Here is a 23406-nt window from a genome sequence, read left to right on the forward strand (position 1 = left end):
TGATGCCATGGATGACTTCTATGTGCAGCCACTTATTTGTCAGGTCCAGACTCAAATTATTTACAGGCATCAGTGATATTGCTGGACTACTGACTGTAATATCCACTATCTTCCACTGCAATCAGCAATATATAGAAGCTATATTAATGTGGCTGGTGGGTAATCATGTATGGAGAAGATAAGCCATTGAATCACTGTATTTACTGACTTACACCCTCTGGGTATGATGATCCCAAATGAACCAGGTCACACTCTGTATGTCACAGAAACAATCGCCCAGTGGAGACTTTAGGGCATTGAACTTACAGATCATACATTCAAAATGGAAATTTATACAAGGGCTGCGCGATATAACTGGAATACTGTTAAAAGCGGCGTTAAACCCAACTCACTCACTATAAGAGGGCTGCATTCGTCACCACTCGCCCGTTTCCGTAACCTGCAAGAAGACACGTCTCCCCCATCGATGAACGTTATGTGCGAAAATACGACAAACCAATCAGAATGCGCGTATGACTTCAAGTACTTCCGTCAAGGAATCCCTCAGGAATACTTTTTGACTTTACATATGTCTTGCTTTTAAATATATACCCAAGATACAGTTAAATGTGTTCAGTCATACTGTATAATACTGTAAGTCCCAATATGTCCATTACCATATGAAATATATATGATATATGAGGAAAATATATGTGAACCATTACGCAACCAGTTGACAATTCGTTTAGCTTTACGCGTTTTCACCTAGAAACCCAGTTTAAAAAATGGCCACGAGTGGGACACGAGTCGCTGTTCGGTTTGTCCCGGAATAACACGAACTGGTCAGAATGCAAGGGCTGGTCAAGAAGTTCTAAGCCTGTCTAACTTTCAGCTATGGACCGTAACAAAGTGAACTAGTCAATGCAGTACATTATTTCAGTAGTTCATTGTAAGTTTATTTGATCTGTTGAGGCTGGTTGTATATATCAGTGACAGCCAGTTGAACGTCATAGGTGTCCAAATGGACACAGAAATGGAGAAGAGCGAGAACCGAGAAGTCCCCAAGAAATTCGACCCATGTTTGACTCAGTGACTGCAGTTACTATATCCCCTCATCTATTCATCCTTCACTTAGGTGGTCGGGTAGCCTAGTGGTTAAAGCGTTCGCTCGTCACGCCGAAGACCCGGGTTCGATTCCCGACATGGGTACAATGTGTGAAGCCCATTTCTTGTGTCCCCCGCTGTGATATTGCTGGAACATTGCTAAAAGCGGCGTAAAATCAAACTCACTCACTCACTCATCCTTCACTTGGGGGCACGGGTGGCCCAGTCGTCTAAGGCGTCCCTTGGGTGTGGGTTCGAATCCCGGTTCGCCCCGATTATGTTTCTTGGTTTGTCAGCACCATACCCGTGCTCGTGGGTTTCACCGAAGTGGTAATCGTCTGAGACCTGCATCACTTCGGGCCTTCCTCTCACATTAAGCTGACATGCCGCGATATAACTGGAATGTAGGGCTGGCACAAGTCCAAATTTACGACCCGGGTACCCACACCCCTATTACCCGACCCTACCGGGTACCCCTGTTTGTGTCAACAGATAGGTACAAAATGTCCGATTGGGAATAGTTTGACATTAGCCCTGTAGAATGTATTTAGATACATATATAAAACGATGTGGTCATGCATACACTGAAGTTGACTGAAGTTTTAGCTTTGTTCAAACTTATGTTAGTCAGAAGGAATGTGTTCATAGTCATGAAGAAATGCGAACATTAGAGACTTTAAATTGTCGTGTAACCATGTAGTTATTTAGTGATTTTTTGTCATGAAACAATATATCACGTGACTAACCACGGGTCCGGGTAGTCCTGTGGGTACCCGGGTCCTCAGTACCTACCCGACCCTACTGGAATACTGTTAAAAGCGGCGTTAAACCCAACTCACACACTCACACTCACTAGTTCCCTTACATTATGGCTCAGCAAGTCCCGCTTCACAGCAGCCACACATGGACCTCATGAGCATACCTACAATACTGACAGTCACTACCGAGGCGCACCTGGGATTCAAAGCCACAATGAATAGATACGGAACTAAGGGAAGCCACCCTGAACACTGACTTGTGCCATCACCGCCTCTGTGGTCTTGTGGTACAGCGTCCTCCCGGAGAGCGGAAGGCCCGGGGTTCAATCCCCGGCCGCGTCATACCAAAACGTTAAACGATGGTACTTGTTGTTCCTCTGCCTGGCGGTCAACAGTATGGGGCTTAACCCCGATAGACAAGAGGTATTGATTTAATGACGTAGACCTATTTCATATTGCTTTAGATTATGCAAGAAGAAGAAGGATTATTATGCAAGGAGTGAAGTAGTTTCACATGAACTCCGCTGAGGCACAGACATTTAATAAATAGAACATTGTTTATGTAACATGTAAAACTGGACGCAACCAAATATGTGGAATTCAGTTACCACGTTAAGCTTGTATTCATATTTTTTGTGCAACAATTCCTTAATGTGAAGTTTACACGATATACGGCCTTCCATTGGACGAGGGGCCTGTCACGTGATCGCGAAACAACCAAACTCACATCTCCAAGGGGATGAATTATTTTTCGAAACTTATCATCCGGTCTTGGAAATACTTGCAAAACTAAATGCTATTTGGAAAACAAGCACTGTCAAATCTGGATAATGGTCAGCTGCTAACTGGGGTCTTTCAATATGACACTCCATTTTAACAGGGATGTAAAATGCATGTATGGTTATGAACTGGTTGATAGACACATGTCGGAGACATATCCGACTTAAACACTTCCTCAAGCCGACGTCCCACGAGTTCCGCTCTACAAGCATACAGTTTAATGATGCACTTTCTCAATGTGTTCATTTCCAGATTATTTATCTTAGAATCGGAGACCAATTTGTAGACATACAATCACGTATTCACTGCTCTGTGCATTTAGTCATCTTCCCGAGTCAAGCCTGTCCACTAGCCTATACCAAAGCCAAGTTTTTGATAAATATGGTAGTGGACGCTCCTGCCTCGGGAAGATGGGATTTAGTAGAATTTATCTTTGTAATTGAATTTGTGTGGGGATAAAAGTATAATGTCACAGAAAGTCATTGTCTTAAGTTGTTTCTACGTATAATTTTATTTATACAAAACTTTGTTTTCTACACGATAACCCGTATACATAAACTTGTCCAACTAAATTTGAATGTTCATCGAAGTATTTGTTTCGATTCGATGGTAGAGATTTCTTTTCAAATATAAAACCTTCAGGTATGATAGTTGTGACGGGATAGGTACTGCCAGTATTACTTTTTTTTATATTTTGTGTACTTCCTTTAGAATGTGGGCACATTAAAACAAAATGTTATTCGTCTTTCAGGTCAAAACTGAGGGGCAAAAAAAAAGTATACCGAGATTGTTTCTATGTGCTTGTAATTGAAAGCAACTTTAATGATTTTCAAAAATAAGTTTTAGTTTGTTTGTTGTTTAACGCCGCACTCAGCACCCAACTATATGACGGCGGTAAATAATCGAGTCTGGACCAGACAATCCAGTGATTGACATCTTGAGCATCGATCCACGTAATTGGGATCGATGACATGCATCAACCTCGGGACCGCCTCCGTGGTCTAATGGTAGAGCGTCCGCCCGGAGAGCGGAAGGTCCGGGGTTCGATCCCCAGCCGCGTCATACCAAAAGACGTTAAAAGATGGTACTTGTTGTTACCCTGTCTGGCGCTCGGCATTAATAGGCTAAAACAAGGACTGGTCGGCTCGGAGTCCGTATACTGTGTCTGAGTGGGGTATTCATGTTAAACTGCGGCATGATATCTCAGTGGGCTAGCACTATAAATCGGCATCGGTCTAGTACAAGCAGCCACACACACACACACACACACACACACACGTGCATGCACGTCGCTACATAAGTGCAATAATCTTGGACGCGAGATTAAACCCAATTTCACCTCACCTATACTTACAGAATGACAAGCTTGACTAGCCCGAGGCTAATGAACAGCATCTAACGGGTTCGTGTGCTCAAGGTCTCTGACGTGGTGGATCGTATCCCAGATCATGATGTCAATCACTGGATTTTCTGGTCCAGACTCCATTCTTTACATACCGCCGTCATACAGCTGGAATATTGCTGAATGCGGCGTTAAACAACAAACAAAAACAAAGCAAACGGATCCGTGCTCCTGATGTCAATTCCTCGATTGTCTGTTCCATCCGCGATTATTTACAGACCGTCGTCATATGGAATAATACCAAGTGCGGCGTTAAACAACGAAAACAAACAATTACCACGTGTTGTGTTTTACACTTAAACTATCTGCAGAGTTCATGTTTGTTTGTTTGTTTTTTGCTTAACGCCGCACTCAGCAATATTAAAGGCATATGAAGGCGGTCTGTAAAAAATCTGGACAAGAAAATCCAGTGATTGATATCATGAGCATCGATCCACGCAATTGGAATCGATGACATGCATCAACCAAATCAGCCAGTATGACCACCCCATCCCGTTAGTCGTCTCTTACAACAAGCATAGTCGCATTTTACGGCAAGCGTGGGTTGCTGAAGACCTATTCCAACCCGGATCTTCACGGGTCGCAGAGTTAATAGCTCAAATTGGATAGTTGTACAACAGGTCAAAGCGCCATTTTTGTTAAAAAGGACACTGTATAAGCGCCGTTCGCACAACTGCAAAGAAATAACAGAGTTGCAGTTAACGCTTTTTGTCCAGTATGTTTGTATGCTTCTCATGTGAACATATGGCACACTCACCAAAACATCTTCCTGGTCATCATATCGGTTTGCCCGCGTTTCGATATCGGACAGTCGGCTTCCTACAGCCACAGCTGTTTGTTTATCGTTAGACGCCGGACTATCCCACTATTCTTTCTTGGACTTCTACAAGTGACGGCAAACTCCCTTCACTGCAGTTTCCGTCAGATAGCTGACTGAACGGGAGCAGGATTTCAGGCTTGAGTGTGACATACCACATTTACTTGCTGTCTTCGAAGATAATATGTAAGCAAAACTCCTTTTCATTTCCATCATATCATTTTAATATTGTAAAATGTTCGAGGATTGATTTCTATTGCCATGTTCTGGTGCATCTGTCCGTTGATGTAGATTTGTGCGCAATTTCCCGCGGGGAATCCGGGTTGGGTACATCTCCAGCCACCCATGCCTGACGTACGAGGCGACTAAATGAATTGGGTGGACACGCTCGATGATTTAGGTGATTGCGCACGTGGCATCGTACCCCGACGGCATGGATCGGTGCTCATGATATCAATCACTGGTTTATGTGGTCAATACTCGATTATTTACAGGTCTCACAGTTGAAATAATCCAGAATGCGGCTTTAAACAACAAAATGTAACCCGATTGTAATCAGCATTGTAATTATAGACGAGTACGGCCTCCGCCGTTTTGTTATCTTCCCGAGGTAAGGGAGTTAACTGACTATAAAAGTCCAGTTACCACCCTTGCCTAACTAGGCTGGAATTATGGAGTTATATTTTGGCTTGACTAATGTGTCTATGCTAAACGAAACCGACATCCGGTTTCTAAATTTCCGTGCAGATCTCGATCTATTGCAGGATTTCCAAAGAATGTGTACGCCAATTCGGCATCAACAGATATGTTCCAAGTCTTTTCATGTTTTTAGTCAAGGTGCGAAATAAGACCCGTTTTATTACAATATGGATTTTGATTATCGATCAGGTAGTCTTCACTGGGCGCCGCCATTTTTTTTGTTTTAAGCAAATGTAAGTGAGAGGTGGGATCAGATTGGACAAAGGAGGGACATAATTCGTGAGAGAGAGAGAGAGAGAGAGAGAGAGAGAGAGAGAGAGAGAGAGAGAGAGAGAGAGCTTATACCTGAGTGTGTATGGCTTTTAACAACAAACACCAAAACACATATCGTGATTTGCACACCTGGCACATTCACCCTCGATGTACTTCTGGAAAGTCTCTGTATTCGACCAGCCTGCTTCACATGTGTTACCTGAGCCATTCTTCTTAAGAACACTGTCAGTGTAACAGCTTCCGGTGGCTCTGACTGTCCATGGTGACCCGTTGGCGCTGATGGCCCAAGGTGACCCGTTGGCGCTGATGGCCCAAGGTGAACTGGTGGCTGTGACCACCCAATATGGACCGAGGGCTCTAGCTACCCACGGTTAATTAGTGGCTCTAGCTGCTAAAGGAGAACTGTCAATCTGTGTGACCAAGGTGAAACGTGGGCGCTGGGTCACCATGGTGGAGCGGTGGCTGTGGCGTCCTGATGTGAACGGGTGGCCTTGACCGTCCATCGTAAACCGTAAGCTCTAGGTTCCCATGGTAGAGCGGTGGCTGTCGCGTCCTGATGTGAACAGGTGGCTCTGACCGTCCATCATGAACCGTAGGCTCTGGAATCCCATGGTAGAGCGATAGCTCTGTCTGACCTTGTGAGCCGTAAACACATGCTGCCGAAGGTAAACCGGTGGCTCTGACCGTCTATCATGAACCGTAGGCTCTGGGTTCCCATGGTAGAGCGGTAGCTCTGACTGACCTTGTGAGCCGTAAACACAAGCTGCCGAAGGTAAACCGCTGGCGCTGTACAAAATGTACTTAGAAGACGAGATTCATGTTTTACTTGTATGTGATGCATATACCTATATTAGAAAAAAGTATATTAGTAAATACATCAGAAATGACAGTGCAGTAAACATATCCATAAATAAACTGACGTCCAAAAGAAACTTGAGTTTGAAATCACTCTTGCACAAAAACAACAAAACATACATGCATGAAATGAAATGTATTGAGAGGATCAATATATCATACCGCGACCGAGAATGACGTCAGAACCCCCCAAAGTTGGGTGTGGTACAAAACTCGAGGTTTCAGAATCATGGACAAAAGGCAGAGTACATAAATAATCGCTCACGTTCAATAACAAGTCATTAGTAGCGTGTGTGACCACCAAATGCCTCAATACACGCAAAAACTCTTCGACGCACAGAAAAAGTCAGTCGTCTGATGAGGTCACGTGGGATTAGACGCCATTCTTCTTAGAGGGCCAAGATCAGTTCTTGCCGGTTGGCTGGAGAGTATGGTCGTTGTCGAACACGACGATCCATCAAATCCCAGAGGTGTTCTATGGGGGACATGTCGGGTGAGCGTGCAGGCCACGGCAGGACGTTGACGTTGTTGGCTGCGAGGAAGTTAGTGACAATTCTGGCTGTATGGGCTCTAGCGTTGTCATGCTGATGAATGACACCACGTGGCTGCTGTTGGAGAAATGGTAGGACAACTGGACGAAGAATGTTATCCATGTAACGCTCAGCTGTCAAGTTTCCGTCAACGATGAGGAGCCATGTCCTCTCCTGCCAACAGATTCCTCCCCACACCATGACACTCCCTCCACCATATGGTACGACCTCCTGCACGCAACACGCCGCCGTTCGTTCACCCCTTCGGCGGTAAACACGTTGTATTCCATCAGCCCTAAACATACAGAATCGACTTTCGTCAGTGAAGACGACCCTCTGCCAGTCACGTCGTTGCCAACGTCGTACAGTCCAGGCCCATCTCAATCGCAGACGACGATGTTGCGCTGTCAATAGCTGTCCTCTGTATGATCTAAAAGCCCTGAGTCTTCTGGCCACTGTCTGTCGACTAACCCTGTGACCTAAGGCATTTGTCGCCGATGACGTCACTGTCAGGAAGCGATTTCGGAGGTGCAAGGTACGCAAGTACCGGTCATCATGGGGCGTGGTCACCCTAGGTCTGCCTGTTCTTGGCCTGTCAGCGGTCCGCCCTGTCTGTCTGTAACGTTGCATCAAGTTGGTAACGGCAAGACGGGAGCAAACGAAGGTCCGTGCAATATGGGCGTGGGTGGCTCCCATCTGTACCATACCCAAGGCTCGTTCACGTTGTTCGACTGTGAGTCGTGGCATTTCTTTTGTGTGTTTTTTTTTTTATCACTGTATATGTCTGACATGTCTGTGTATGTGTATGTGTGTATCGGTGTAAAATAGCGCTAAGAAATGAAACCTTTAAATGTCTGTATTGTGGGCCACTGGCCTCTATACTGACTAAAAATTGTCTTGTCTTGTCTTGTCTTGCCTCATTTCGTTATTTACAGGTACCTTGCACTGATAAACCTTGAATGGTGTTGGCTGTGGAACCGACATTCACTGACTTGTATTTATTTCCAGGTTAGCTTGACATGTGTTTCCTTCACATGTACCTGGTGGCTGCCGCTGTGTGTTTTATTGGATCAGTTGGCTGTGGTAAGTTGTTTTACCTTAAACTACTATTTCATCTTACCCACATTGGTATTCGGAGAGAGACTTGGTCTCTTTCAACTTATTCTTACAGTTAGAGGCGAGATGGCTCGGGATGCCAGGATCGGGCGATTTGATTGATTGCGTGTCTTTGAACCCCGACTTATTAATCACACAAATATCTATTTTTAAGGTTTTGTCTGAATTTGACTACCATGCACTTTGTTTTTGAATAAAATACGTCAACGCCGGAGAATAATAATTCTCCATCATATGCCGATACTGATTCCATTGGGCGTAAGAGGTAAATACTCAGATTATCAGATGTTCGTAAAAGTGCCTTAACGTCCTGCTCTATCGGTAGAACCCGAAGCACAATTTCCATACAAATGTATGTAGTTGTTTGTTGCCTAACGCCGCAACTCGCAATACTCCTGCCACACGATTATAATAAGCCCTTCACATCGGAGCACTCTTTACCAGAAGGAGGCACGGGTGTGCCAGACGTCTAAGGCGTCGGGATTCGCCGTGCATAGTTGCGTCCCTTGGACACGCCAGAAACCTGTGGTTGTGGGTTCGATGGACAGAGAATACATTGGTGGAAGCCAATGGGACATGAAGCCAATTAAACAGGATAAGTGATTACTGCTTGATAAGTTCATAGTAGGCGAGTGGGATGAAATAGCCTTGATCTCTGTTGATTGATGGCTTGTGGCGGCGAATGTGGACTGCTTCTGTTAGTTTTCTTTTAGTGAAATCATAGAGGTTGTTGGGGAGGATTTAGACGTTGTCCCAGATGATGTTGTGATTAGGACAGTTTCTGATATGGTCCGAGATGGCTTATTTCCTGTCGGATTTAATGTTTGAGGTTTTGTGCTCTTTGATTCTGGTGTTGATGGGGCGGGATGTTTCACCTTCGTAAGATTGTCCACAGTTACAGTCAATTTGGTAAAATACACATTTAGGCTTTTGGGGTTTGGTTGTGTTCCTGCCGTTGGCTCTAAGCAGGGTGTTGAGGGAGTTGGACCTGGTGATGTGGGTGTCAATATTGGCTTGCTGTTTGTGGAGGCGGCTGATGATGTGGGAGGCTTTTCCTGGGAGGGTGAAGCGGAAGGGCGCTGATTCGGGTTTAAGGGTCGCAGATCTAGGTGTGGGATTGAGTACAGAGGAGATGACTTTGTCGACGAGATTAGATGTATAATTGTTGAGGTGGGTGAAGACTTGGCGGAGGTGTTCGATCTCAGGTTTGGGGTCAGCCGAAGAAAGGTTGATGGCTCGTTTGGTGAGGGTGAACCGCCTCCCAACGCCTCATCACGGAACGAATCCGCCATCATCGCAAATCAAGGCCATCTCCCTCAAAGACATCTCTGACCACCTATGTCCATCGTGTTGTGACCTATTATCCTTCTGTTGTCAACACTTACTCATGTTATCCCACTCATGTATGCAATTGTTACTGTTAATCCTCTCCTGTTAATCCTCCACCTACTATATATATTCTGTACAATGTCCCTCATTCAGGACAAGCTAAACACCTCCACCCAATCCACTCAATCCCCCTAAACTTCATAACTACATACGCCCTCTTCATCTTTTCAACAGTCCCAGCCAAAATCCTCTCCACAGCATACACAACACACAAAATAGGAATTTGGTTCAAACGACAGAACATCCCCTACTCCCCTACATAAAACGCCAAAATAAGGGTTTCCAAATTATTCTTCCAAACGAACACGCTTTCAGATCAGCCAAACAAATAAGACAAATCTTTGAAGTAAACGTCACAACTGAAATCCCATACTGGCAAACATTTACCCGAGGTGTCATAAGAGTCGGCCCTAGAGACACGGATGAGGACCTCACACTATACACCCAAGAGGCTAACTCCAGCCACAACACACAACCCAAAATTGTCAGTACCCGCAGAATAAACACAACTAGGAATGGTAAATCTCACCCCACACCAACCGTAATCATCAATTTCATAAAAATCAGGAAGATTTTCAAAAGCTCCAGAAACTATCTCTTAATGGATATACGGGAGGACATGCAGACTTAGGTTTGGGGGACAGGGTTTGCCTGTGCTGATGTCTTTTTATTCCTTTTACTCACTTATAGTGTTTTCTTTTAATCCATAGATGTTTTACGGGTTACATTACTTTAGAGTCTCATAGATCATACTCGACGGGCATTGTACATATCTACCAGAACTACGTACAAATTTTCATATTGTACAATGTTTGACACTTAAATACAAATCATCTTCTCACACCATCGACTTTTTTCTGCCCCATATTGCCAAGCAGGTCAACCACAAGGGCGAGGGGAAGGGTCGCCTAGTTGGCCCTCCCTCTGTCCAGTTATACTGTGACTAGCACAATATGATTAGCCTTGCTGTGGCTAAACCACAAAGTTCAGTTTTATGACATCTTAACAAACCCTTTGAATCCCACTTGACCCGTGAAGATTCGGGTTACAAAAGGGTCTTCAGCAGACAATGCTTGCATTTAGAGGCGCCTATGCTTGTCGTAAGAGGCGACTAACGAGATCGTTTTGCCAGGCTCGCTGACTTGGTTGATGCATGTCATCGTATCCCAATTGCGTGGATCGATGTTCATAATATTAATCAGAAGATTGTCAGGTCCATACTCGATTATTTACAGACCGCCGTCTTATAACAGGAATATTGCTGTGTGTTGCGTTAAATAACAAACAACAAAAACGAAAAGAAAATATATCAGAATCCTACTTACTTTGTGTGTGCTATAAACATAATCAAAGTTCCTTTTGAGCTGGCATGAATATTATAAAATAATTAGCAAGTCTATGCTGATGATTATCTCTATTGATCCCACATGGAATGTTCTTCGCGAACACCGTAAATCATGAAGTTAACGCAATAATGAGTCACCACATTAATGCAAGCATCGACCCTTGTTTTAAAATACGCCATGAAATTAATGAGAGTAGCCTTGCAAAAAGCACCCAGACTGTAGACTCAGAATACCACAATATAGCATTGGCTGATAGAAGTTCGACCCAATAATATCATTTGTTATTGTCACAGACTTAACTTCAACAGCTGATCACATTTCCAATAATGTATGTTAAAAAGTAAATATGATCGTGGGCTTCTTCACTGAATGTATAGTGTAGAGGACTACTTCAGTTAAGGATAATTTACATATTTTCAAATAATTATGATTTTATAGCTATTATTATTCCTTCAGATTATTACAAACAAAAGTTATTATTTTTTCGTATTAAACATAGAGAGAGTTATGGAGATTATGGAGATTATTAACATAGGCATTGTTAACATAATTCTTAATTCTTAAGGATATTATGTTTTGTTGTACTTAATGTTGATATCTCATATAAGAATAAACGATTCGTGGTCGTTGTTTATCTTACAATAAACCACTGCAGGGAGAATAAACCACACGGTGCTTCGCCCACATGGTTTATTTTCCCTATGGTGTTTTATTCAACGATAAACTACTCCCACTTGTCGTTTTGTTCTTTGTTACATGAGTATACACTGACATCATCGCTCATGTTTATCAGTTAACAAAAGCGACAATAGCTTTTCCAATATCGTAAGAAATCTTTGCCAAAGGTAGAGCCGACTGCACGATTCCGACAACACCAGCAGCATGATTCACCATCAAACAATGATGACACTTGGTGCTAGCAAAAAAGCGAGTTCACACCGCCCCACCGCCGGCATCCGCCACTAACACATTCAAAGCAAGCCAAGTCAAAATAGAGAATTGCAACATTTTGGTCATTGATACGTTAAACCTGTAAATGCCGTCTACACGTCCAACACGAAGTCCCACTCTAAACCCGACCAGACAACCCCCGAGCACGATGCTTGCCGAAATCCAAAGTTCTGATAATAACATACATTTTCCCCTAACCTAAAGTAATCTGTACTAGTTCTGGAGTAAATCATATTTACATGTTTGACTCGTCTTATGAAATTTGTTTCCATTTAAGGAGCCCCCCCAAAACAGAATATGCACACTTTCTGAAAGTAATGTGTGATAAGACACGCACCAAACCAATACTCTTGATGTCCGTTGCTCGTATTAAAAACCTGCTGGATTGATTAACGAGATACATGTATTAAGGTTTTATTCTTTCCTGCTATCATTGTAATTTAAATATTGACGTGACTAATCTTTCAATATAAATTTAAACAAGGTTGGATTAATTTCAAACATATTTGAACACATTCCACAGCTATAATTACTTTAATTTGATGATTTGATCATTTCTAAATAAGAGACCTTGCTTATTTCATTGCACTATTAGCAGAGCTCATCCATCCCAGATTTGAAAGGGCATTTATATATTTCAGCACAGTACAATGAATCATAATTTTTCTCAGAACACTGTGTAAAAGATGACAGCCAATAGAAAACGATATAATGAAGAAAGTCTTTCAATTAGGTTTACTCAGTCATTATTTTTAAAGGCATCAGGTTAGTCTGTCATACAGACGCAAAAAACAAATATAGTCAATAGAGCCCAATATTTGGCAAAATAAAAAAAGTCTCTTAGCTCCTTTTTACTTTATTTTATAACTATTATTTAACAACTGTTTGTTTCTGTAAAATATGTTTATTTCAGAGATAAGATGTTAGTCCAGCATCATGTCTGTGGTGCAATCTCATTTAAATCAGATCTTAGTTCTCGCTGCCGCTAAACAAAGATCTGAGGACATCCCATTACGGGTCACGTCAGACCGACCTTGTCCGAACTTTGACCGACAAATGAAATGACTGACAAGAAGTTGACATAAGCCAATCAGAAGGCAGCTTTCTTGTGCTTTACGGCACTAATTTCAAATTGGCGACTACCCTTTGGAACATATTTTAACAAATTCTCGAGAGAAAAAAATGAAACCGTAACAAAAGAACATTATGGAATGGCTAATAGATGGTCTAGATTGTATGGATTCAGTCTTTAAGCCTGTAACTATCGTTTGGAATACGCTTTGTTAAAGTTTTCGAGGTTGCATGATTAGAATTCACATTCCGACTGTCACTTTCACGATCTGTTAAGCGACGCTCTGATTGGTCGGATGAAAGATCGTTCTGACGTGACCCGTAATGGGATGTCCTCAGATCTTTGTTTAGCAGTAGCGAGAACTAAGATCTGATTTTAATGAGTTTGTGTTCAAACCCCTAAACTTTGAATAGTTGACTTTTCACAAACGGTTCGGTTGGTGAGTTCCCTAATCGTTGGTTATCTTTTCTTATTTAAGTTTATAGAAATTAATAATTCACTTATCACAGTATGGATCATATCCGTTTAGATCACTATCTGATGTTACGCTTTTATTGCAAAAATTATAATGAATTCAAAATGTAGAAAGATACACTGTATTAGACATTAATTTGCCATCATTTGAAATGCAATATTTCTCTAGTTTTCAACTAATAGTATACATAATATATTATAATGCTTAGAATGGAACGAATGGAATTATTATTTGATCAGAGGTTACAAATCACTGTAATATATATCTGATATAAACAGACTTGTTTCGGGTGGTAATGCTCTTATCTCTACATTGTGTCCTTCTTTGTGTGCCCTTGTTCTATTCAGCAAACAGCCAAAACACAAGACTAAGAAACGTATCAGATTATACTGACCCAGGCTGGCCCTAGCGGGATTCTCCCTGCAAGTCAGTTCTTCGTGCGACATTGACGCCCTAGTGTCTTCCAGCCCATAGAGAATAAATCTAAAAGAAATCCAACTCAAGTCTAGAACGATTTGGCAAGTCTAGATTTCCTTACTCCTAGCAATGAAAGTAAGCATTGTTCTGGTCTCCTTTGCATTTTATTTTGTAGATACATATCGATACTACGAAAATTGTATTAGTCTACTGACACCGGTACTGACGCTGATGAAGCTATTCATAGTTTGAATAAGAATGTCAAATTGTCGTCCAAGTGAGGATATCATATCAAGTGAGGATATCATATGTTAATCGATGATGCCGCGCAACACTATAATATACATTATAATCAAATTGACTAGTATGCAAATTACTACAATTAACATGTACATGATCATGCACTTCATAATATCAAATACTAAGATTTTATTGTGTGATGAATTTAACTGGATCAGTGATAACATGTGATATTAATTTCCCATCCATATCTTTTTTGGTTGGTCTATCAATGTCTGCAAAATAAAAGCGATAAAATTAAAGATGAACACTAAACAGTTCTTAATTTCAGGCTAGAGTTGAGGCAATCTAGACTTTCCCAATCATTCTAGACTTGAGTTGGACTCCTTTTTTTATTTATTCTCTTGGGTCTACGTCACAGCTCATACCACACTATAACAAGATCAGTTTGTGGGCCCTTATTGTGTATTTAAACAGTAATGGCCACGTATTGTCTTCAGATAACACCCGTTTTTGTGCAGGTGAATCGATCAAAATCATGTGCACAGCACTATAGTGGCAAAAATGTTTTTTTCACGTGCAACTGGTCACGTGGCCATAATACCGCACACGTTTTAAGCCATACTTGTTAGCAGTCATTAACAAAAAAAGAAAAACACAAGAAAACAAAAGTCTTTACGGCCATTTGTCATGCCACGCCTTTCAAATGTGCAACGTGAACGTGTCATCGGCATGTTGCAGACGGGAACGTCCGTAGCTGAAGACGCAAGGACGATAGGTTGTAGTCGACGGACTGTTTATGATTTACAGACGCGTCTACAGCAAACGGGTACCACCGCTGATCGCCCTCGGCCAGGTCGACCATGTGTGACGTCACATGCAGAGGATCGTCAGATTGTCTTACGTCACCTACGTAACCCAATTTTAACGGCTACATCAACCAGAAATAAACTGTTTAGGGGTAGACTGAGTGCGCAAACTGTTCGAAACCGTCTGAGAACTGCTCACCTTCAAGCACGACGGCCTTACTGCGGGCCGATTCTGACTCAATTACACAGACGTCAACGTCAATTGTGGGCAAAGCGACACTTACGATGGACACAGAGGAATTGGAATCAAGTCGTCTTCAGTGATGAATCCCGATTTAATCTTCGATTTGCTGATGGTTGGGCGGGGATGTGGAGGCGCCGTCATGAACCTTACGCCCAGTTCTGTGTACAGGAAGTTGACAGATTTCGAGGCGGAAGTGTCATGGTGTGGGGTGCTTATTATGGCAATGCACGTTCCAGGCTTCTTGTCATCCGTGGCAACCTCAACGCTGCTGCTTACCGCGACCAGGTACTGGCACCAGAACGTCTTCCTTTTATGGCAGCACATGGACCCGGTTTGATCTTCCAACACGACAATGCCAGACCCCACACAGCAATTTTTGACAAGGAATTTCCTTCAGAATGCGGAAGTCAACGTCATAGACTGGCCGTCAAGGTCTCCCGACCTCAATCCCATCGAACACGTCTGGGATGCTCTTGGCAGAAGTTTGTGCACTCTCCAGAACCAACCACAGAATTTGCAAGATCTTGGCACGATTTTGCAGCAACAATCGCGTCGTCTTCCCAATCATGTGTTCACAAGCATCACAAGGTGCAGTTGTCAACGCACATGGTGGCCATACACCGTGCTTAGGAGTTATGATTTAAACTGTTGATGTTAGAACCGAATACCGTAGGTGCTTTGAACAAATTATGGTTACCACCGTTAATTAAAATCCTTCTTTGGACATTAATGATTAAAAATTACCTTCTTTGATACATTTGTCCGTTGTATATCATATATGGGATTACTTTTAAAAATTTGAAGTTTTTGATTTGACTCAGTATATATATATATATATATATATATATATATATATATATATATATATATATATATATATATATGGTGCTATTTAAAATGACTGCAGTGCTCCATTTTGAAAAGAATTTGTGTGTGCTGTTTAACGCCCTTCTCAGCAATATTTCAGTGGTATGACGGCGGTCTGTTGTATAAGAAATAAATGCTACTTGGATCTTGAGTCCTGAAAGTTGTACCTTTTCCGCAAATACGTACCACATGCAGTATAAACAGTATATCATGTGTAATCTACTGTATATCACATGCAGTATTCAGTGTGTCGCGAGCTCGGCAGTGGGTGCATTTCCTTCCCTCCTCACTCAGGCAAACACGTACATTGTACCACATGGGGGCCTCGAGGTCAGGTCCGTTGTCTTTAGGGTCAAGTGTAAGATCTTCCGGGCGACCGCTGCACTAGTGGCTTGTGGATTATGGATGAGGTACTACATGGTCTGGTTTAATTACCTTTTTAAGAATATGACACTTTTAGAAGCTATATATGCATGTAAACTAGCGCGAGCGGGACGGTTTGGAACTGTGAGTTGCATGAGCATCAAGCACAGAGAAGACATCACAATAAAACGCTACGGACCCGCGGACGGACTTGAGTTTTCAATTCAAGACGTATCAGGTAGAACTACTACTAAGTTGGTCACGGCCCCCTAACTGTGGCAATAACTGAGCTTAACCCCTTTTTCACACATGTATTATGGGGTGACAGTGCGACAACGAGACCTCGAAAATTGAGGTGTTGTCGCATTGTCGCCCTGTAGTAAAATAAAAAAAAGGTTATTCAAAGCGCGACTTCCTCTTTGTGTGAGTTCATTGAAGTATGAACCTTATACGAATGGGGGCCAAACAGTGTATGAAAGTCGTCGCTTACTTCCTCTTCGTGTGAGTTGATTGGAGTTTTTACCTTCGAGGAGTGAGGGGCAAACTATATGAACGTCAGACAAAAACTTAAAGCATCCCCATTAGATGGGAAGATTCGGGGTAGAATAGGTCTTCAGCAACCCATGCTTGCCGTAAAAGGCGACTGTGCTTGTCGTAAGAGGCGACTAACGGGATCGGGTGGTCAGGCTCGCTGACTTGGTTGATGCATGTCATGGTATCCCAGTTGGTGGTTTGAAACTGTGTATGATAGTTTGCTTGTCAGTACCATGCACTTACTCAGTTATTTAAGCAACCAGGTCAGCGTGGGCGACCTACAGTTGTGCCTTACTTCCGGGTTTCCTCCTACATTAAGTTCATATCAAGTTTACATAAAGTTTACATAAAGTTTACATCAAGTTTACATCAAGTTTACATCAAGTTTACATTAAGGTTACATTAAATTTACATTAAGACTTTCAAGCGTCATAAAGCCCGGAATCACTCGTTCATGATTTCGAAAAGTTGCTGTTCAAACCTCATAACAGAAGAAGTCCATTCTTAGCAACTGGCATCGTTCCTCATTTAGACCTGGGTTCGAATCCCCGATTCTTGGTTTGTCAGCGCGAAAAACAAAACTAGTTAAAAGACACTGATATGACATAGTTCCTCGTTTCGTCGGTGGTTTGAATCCATTAAAATACTGATTTGATATCTAACCGCTCTTCCCTATTATCCCCAAGCAATTTGTGCTTGTCGTAAGAAGCCGCAAATTAGATCGGTAGGTCAGGCTCGGTGACTTGTAGTTTGTGTGATCGTACTCCGGCGGAGTATATCTGTTGCTCATTATATCAGTCACGGGTCTTTTACAGACTCGCCATGATATGGCTCAGTCTGACTCTCAAGATTTGCTCACTTGATGTGACACAATATTAAACATTATCTCAGAAATCCATTGTTCCGCTCTCATGACACCACACAATCGTGAGGGTTTGTTTTACCCAGATGAAACTATTGTTACTCTTTCTGCTGTATCTGACGTGAAGATCCGGGGTAGAATAGGACTTCAGAAACCAATGCTTGTCGTACAAGGTGACTAACGGGATCGTGTTGATGCAGGTCATCGTATCGCAATTGCGTGGATCGATGCTCATGATGTCAATCATTGGATCGTCTGGTCCAGACTCGATTATTTACAGACCGCCGTCATATAGCTGGAATATTGCTGACTGTGGCGTTAAACAACAAACAAACAAACAAATCTACTGCATCTGTTTCTTCCCCCAAACCGAAGCGTAATTTAAAGACATCAATATGTGATAACTGTTGTAGCGTCTGTGGTTCTTCATGGCCTTGTACTCCTGTGATAACTGTTGTAGCGTCTGTGGTTCTTCATGGCCTTGTACTCCTGTGATAACTGTTGTAGCGTCTGTGGTTCTTCATGGCCTTGTACTCCTGTGATAACTGTTGTAACGTATGTGGCCCTTGATGGCCTTGTACTCCTGTGATAACTGTTGGAGCGTCTCTGGTTTATGATGGCCTTGTACTCATGTGCCAACTGTTGGAGCGTCTGTGGTCCTTGATGGCCTTGTACTCCTGTGATAACTGTTGGAGCGTCTCTGGTTTATGGTGGCCTTGTACTCATGTGCCAACTGTTGGAGCGTCTGTGGTTCGTGATGGCCTTGTCGTACTCCCGTGGAAACTGTTGGAGTGTCTGTGGTTCTTGCCTTGTCATACAGTTGGCTATTTTCAAACTGGGCAGTCTTATTACAGGATCTGTGATACTGCGCCGGAACATTGAAGTGCACTGCTAAAAGGACGTCATCGAGCGATACCCAAAGGCTAGAAGACCTAAAGTAAAGTAAAGACTTGCGGGGCTTATACCTGTATTTGAACCGCATAAGCCGTCATTTAATTGGTCATGCTTTTGCCTCAAGTAGCATGTTTACACTTTGATCTGGTCGCTGAGACTTGGGGGCTCCCCAGGGCAGTCTCATATTCATATTAGACCCTTATTAAACTAATCACTTTAGACAGTTTGATAAGAATGTTGTGAGGCGGCCCTCTCAAACATTGAAAGTCACTGATTTGTATACAAATAATACGCGTCAAGCATCGGACTGCATGAGGAGAGATGTTAAATTTATCAACAGATCTTCCTAACCTAACCGTGAATGTCATTATGGAACAAATCCGATTAGAATATACTGAGTCTCCTAATTATATAATAAAGAAAACGCATAGTCAGAATGTTTGTGTCGGAAGTAAGACATATTCACAGCACATCTGCACACTTGGTGGGTGATAATATACTGCAAACAGAACATCAAGTGTCCAATATGAAGACAATACAAGGCAAATCACAAAGGTCAACGTAATGAGAACTTAATATCTCCCGTGTCTACCATTACCGTCAAGGACCATCAAGTACTGCCTCGTCAAGTACTCCTGCCTATGAATTTAGCGAGAGAAGTGATCACACGGTCGGACTGTAGTGCGTGTGAAAAGTGTGGTTCATGATGGCCTTGTACTCCTGTGATAACTGTTGGAGCGTCTATGGTTCATGATGGCCTTGTACTCCTGTGATAACTGTTGGAGCGTCTGTGGTTCTTGAAGGCCTTGTCCTACTCCTGTGATAACTGTTGTAGCGTATGTGGTTCTTGATGGCCTTGTACTCCCGTGGAAACTGTTGGAGCGTATGTGGTCCATGATGGCCTTGTCCTACTCCTGTGATAACTGTTGTAGCGTCTGTGGTTCTTGATGGCCTTGTACTCCCGTGGAAACTGTTGGAGCGTCTGTGGTCCATGATGCCTTGTCCTTCTCCTGTGATAACTGTTGGAACGTCTGTGGTTAATGATGGCCTTGTCCTACTCCTGTGATAACTGTTGGAACGTCTGTGGTTAATGATGGCCTTGTCCTTCTCCTGTGATAACTGTTGGAACGTCTGTGGTTTATGATGGCCTTGTCTTACTCCTGTGATAACTGTTGGAGCGTCTATTCTGACCCAGGATCCCATCAAGGCCTATTCTGACTCAGAATCCCATCAAGGCCTATTCTGACCCAGGATCCCATCAAGGCCTATTCTGACCCAGGATCCCATCAAGGCCTATTCTGACACAGAATCCCATCACGGACTATTTTGACTCAGAATGCCATCAAGGCCTATCCTGACCCAGGATCCCATTAAGGCCTGTTCTGACCAAGGATCCAATCAAGGCCTAATCTGTCCAGGATAACATCAAGGCCTATTCTGACCCTGAATACCATCAAAGCCTATTCTGACCCAGGATCCCATCAAGACATATTCTTACACAGGATCCAATTAAGGCCTATTCTGACTCAGAATACCACCAATGCATATTCTGAGTCAGAATGCCATCAAGGCCTATTCTGACCCAGAATCCCACCAAGGCCTATTTTTGACTCATAATGCCATCAAGGCCAATTCTGACCCAGGACCCCATCAAGGCCTATTTTGACTCAGAATCATCCCGTCAAAGCCTATTCTGACTCAGAATCCTATCAAGGCCTATTCCGAGCCAGAATCCCATCAAGACCTATTTTGACCCAGAATCCTATCAAGGCCTATTCTGACTCAGGATCCCATCGAGGTATATTCTGACCCAGGATCTAATCAAGGCCTATTTTGACTCAGAATCCCATCAAAGCCAGTTTTTACTAAGAATCCCATCAAGGCCTATTCTGGCTCAGGATCCCATCAAGGCCTATTTTGACCCAGAATCCCATTAAGGGCTATTCTGATTCAGGATCCCATCAAGGCCTATTCTGACCCAGGATCCCATTAAGGGCTATTCTGATACAGGATCCCACCAAGACCTTATTCTGACCCTTGATCCTATCAAGGCATATTCTGACCAAGGATCTCATCAAGGCCTATTCTAACCAACGATCCCATCAAGGGCTATTCTGACTCAGAATCCCATCAAGGCCTATTTTGACTCAGAATCATCCCACCAAGGCCTATTCCGACTCAGAATCCCATCAAGGCCTATTCCGAGCAAAAATCTCATCAAGACCTATTTTGACTCAGAATCCTATCAAGGCTTATTCTGACCCAGGATCCCATCAAGGCCTATTCTGAGCCAAGAGCCCATCAAGACCTATTTTGACACAGAATCCCACCAAGGCCTATTCTGACCCAGAATCCCATCAAGGTCTATTCTGTCCCAGAATCCCATCAAGGTCTATTCTGACCCTGAACCCCAAGAAGGTACAGACAGAATTCGACTTATTTAGTTCCTAGCTCCGTCGACTTGCCCGTAGCAGGATACAGAACGATATAACACAAAGTAGTCAGCTCAAATACATTTCACTGGTCATATATCGTGTGATCTGTTTTGTCATAGTGAGGTTACAGTGTTTCCGGTAATTGAAACTGTCGCAGTCTTACTTCCTGAGTTCATGCCGAAGCATTAACTAGTGACGTGAAATGCCCTTCACTTCATATTCTGGCTGATTGCTGACTGAATGGGTGCTTGAGAGTACGCCGGAGTGTGACAATACATTTACTTGCTGTCTTTGAAGATAATATGTAAGCAAAACTTCGTATTTGTTTTTCACCATACAGTTTTAGTTGTGGTAACTGTTAGGGGATTGATTTCTATCACCATGTTCAGGTGTACATGTCCGTTGAGGAAGATTTGTGCGTGTTGTGATCTTCCGCGGGGATTCCAGGTTAGGCTAGGTCCCCAACCAACCATCCATGTCATACGAGGCATGTTTAATTTGATCTGGTGGTTAGATACAGGTCACTGTCGTATGGCGTGATTATTGCTGAGTGTTGTGTTAAACCAGAATCACAGATACACTCATTAATAATAATAATAATAATAACTACAGATTTATATAGCGCTGGTATTCAATTCGAAGAACTGCTCAAGAGCGCTTCATTTGAGTCTACACAAAAAAGAGACATTACACAGCTAGGAAAACACAAAGCCTCAATACTCCAAGAAAGATTTGATGAAAAGATAGGTTTTGAGTCTTGATCGGAGCAAAGTAGGACTGTCAATGTTCCTGATATCCAATGGCAGCCTATTCCATAGCTCAGGGGCAACTTTGGCGAAACTCCGACCTCCAAAAGTCGCCGTTCTAACACTAGGCACAGAGAGTAGGGACTGGCAGCTTGATCTGAGAGATCTCCCAGGCACGTTCTCTTCAAGAAGCTCGCTCATTGTCAGGGGCTTGAATTTTTCAGGGGCTTGAATTCTTAAGGGACTTGAATTCTTCAGGTTCTTGAATTCTTCAGGGGCTTGGATTCTACAGGGGCTTGAATTCTTCATGGACTTGAATTCTTCAGGTACTTGAACTCTTCAGGGGCATGAATTCTCCAGGGGCTTGAATTCTCCAGGGACTTGAATTCTTCAGGAGCTTGAATTCTTCAGGGACTTGAACTTTTCAGGAGCTTGAATTCTTCAGGGACTTGAAATCTTCAGGGACGTGAATTCTTCAGGGGCTTGAATTCTCCAGGGACTTGAACTTTTCAGGAGCTTGAATTCTTCAGGGACTTGAACTTTTCAGGGTCTTGATTTCTTCAGGGGCTTGAATTCTCCAGATACTTGAAATCTTCAGGGACGTGAATTCTTCAGGGGCTTTAATTCTCCAGGGACTTGAACTTTTCAGGAGCTTGAATTCTTCAGGGACTTGAAATCTTCAGGGACGTGAATTCTTCAGGGGCTTGAATTCATAAGGGACTTGAACTTTTCAGGAGCTTGAATTCTTCAGGGACTTGAACTTTTCAGGGTCTTGATTTCTTCAGGGGCTTGAATTCTCCAGGGACTTGAAATCTTCAGGGACGTGAATTCTTCAGGGGCTTGAATTCTCAAGGGACTTGAACTTTTCAGGAGCTTGAATTCATCAGGGACTTGAAATCTTCAGGGACGTGAATTCTTCAGGAGCTTGAATTCATAAGGGACTTGAACTTTTCAGGAGCTTGAATTCTTCAGGGACTTGAAATCTTCAGGGACGTGAATTCTTCAGGGTCTTGATTTCTTCAGGGGCTTGAATTCTTCAGGGGCATGATTTCTTCAGGGGCTTGAATTCATTAGGGACTTGAACTTTTCAGGAGCTTGAATTCTTCATGGACTTGAATTCTTCAGGGACTTGAAATCTTCAGGGACGTGAATTCTTCAGGGTCTTGATTTCTTCATGGACTTGAAATCTTCAGGGACGTGAATTCTTCAGGGTCTTGATTTCTTCAGGGGCTTGAATTCTTCAGGGGCTTGAATTCTCCAGGGACTTGAGCTTTTCAGGAGCTTGAATTCTCCAGGGACTTGAGCTTTTCAGGAGCTTGAATTCTTAAGGGACGTGAATTCTTCAGGGTCTTGATTTCTTCAGGGGTTTGAATTCTTCAGGGGCTTGAATTCTCCAGGGACTTGAATTCTTCAGGCTCTTGAATTCTTCAGGGGCTTGGATTCTCCAGG

General features: G+C 42.9%; 1 protein-coding gene across 4 annotated transcripts in view; it reads left to right on the top strand.

The window, feature by feature from the left end:
• Nucleotides 1-21393: 21393 nt before the first annotated feature.
• Nucleotides 21394-23406, top strand: part of LOC124140039 (adhesion G protein-coupled receptor B1-like) — a 49572-nt gene continuing 47559 nt past the window's right edge. For all 4 annotated transcript variants that reach the window (XM_046507376.2, XM_046507377.2, XM_048383987.1 and 1 more), the window contains exon 1: nt 21394-21515. The gene's annotated coding sequence lies outside the window, so the exon portion shown is untranslated. The remainder of the gene's footprint in view (nt 21516-23406) is intronic.

Source organism: Haliotis rufescens, unplaced genomic scaffold, assembly GCF_023055435.1.
Source record: "Haliotis rufescens isolate VD_foot unplaced genomic scaffold, xgHalRufe1.0.p SCAF_5, whole genome shotgun sequence".
NCBI lineage: Eukaryota > Metazoa > Mollusca > Gastropoda > Lepetellida > Haliotidae > Haliotis > Haliotis rufescens.